Source organism: Echinops telfairi, unplaced genomic scaffold, assembly GCF_000313985.2.
Source record: "Echinops telfairi isolate 266 unplaced genomic scaffold, ASM31398v2 ScPeMD7_7416;HRSCAF=8454, whole genome shotgun sequence".
In the NCBI taxonomy this organism is placed as follows: Eukaryota; Metazoa; Chordata; class Mammalia; order Afrosoricida; family Tenrecidae; genus Echinops; species Echinops telfairi.
Genome location: NW_022111316.1, coordinates 3,083,884 through 3,085,120, shown reverse-complemented (window position 1 = coordinate 3,085,120; position 1,237 = coordinate 3,083,884).

Here is a 1,237-nt window from a genome sequence, read left to right as displayed (position 1 = left end):
GCACTGGCCAGGTCAGCACCCTCTTCATCATTGCTGTTCAGCCCGTTGTTGCAGTCACTCCTTTTTATTTTACCAAGCATGATGTCCTGTGCCAGGAACTGGTCTATCCTGATGACATCCATGTCTATCCCTCTTTTTCCGTTTATCATGATGTGGTCTAGTAGTCCCATTGTGAGGATTTGTGTTGTCTTTATGGTGAGTTGTAATCCATACTGAAGTCTTGGGTATTCATCAGCTAGTACTTCAGGCCCTCCTGCCTATTAGCAAGCCAGGTGTGTCATCTGCATAGTGCAGGTTCTTAAAGAATCTCCCTCCTGTCCAAGTTATCATTTATCTATTGACTAAATATGGTGAAAAGAAACAACCCTGACACATACCTTTTTTTATTTTAAACCGTGCAACACCCTCTGCTCTCTTCCTGCAGCTGCCTCTTGATCTATGGACAGGTCCCACATCAGTACACTGAAGGGTTCTGAAATTCCCACTCTTTACAATGTTATTTATAATCTGTTATGATCCACACAATAGAATGCCTTTGCATAGTCAGTAAAGCACAAGTAAATGTCTGGCATTTTCTGCTTTCAAACAAGATCCAGCAATATCCTCTTCTGAATCTGGCTTGAATTTCTGGCAGCTCCCTTTCCATGTACTGCTGCAACTGTGGCTGAAATATTTTTAGCGATTTTTATTTGCTTATAATATTAATTATATTGTTTGATAATTTTGGCATTCTTTTAGATTACACATGGAATGGGCACAAATATAGACCTCTTCTAATTGGGACCAGCTAGCTGTGTTCCAAATTTCTTGACATAGATGCATCCATTTTCCAACATTTCAATTGGCATTTGGTCAATACCTGGAGCTGTGTTTTCAATATGTTCAGAGCAGCTTGGACTTTCTCCTTTTGTACCATTGGTTATTGATCTTATATTAACTCTAGAAATAGTTTAATGCTGACCAGTTCTTTTTTGGTAAGTAACTGTATTTTACTTCCATATTTTGATACTTCCTGCATCATTTAATATCTTGTCCATTCAAACTGGCTGCCATTGAGTCAAACCTGACTCATAGCCACGCCATAGGACAATCTAGAACTGTCTCTTCTTTGTTTATAAGACTGCAACCCTTTGGAAGAGTAGAAACCATTATCTTTCACTTGAGGAGTGGTTTGTGGTTTTGAACTGCTGACCTGTGGTTTGCAACTCAATGTGTAACCCACTAAGCCACCATAGAA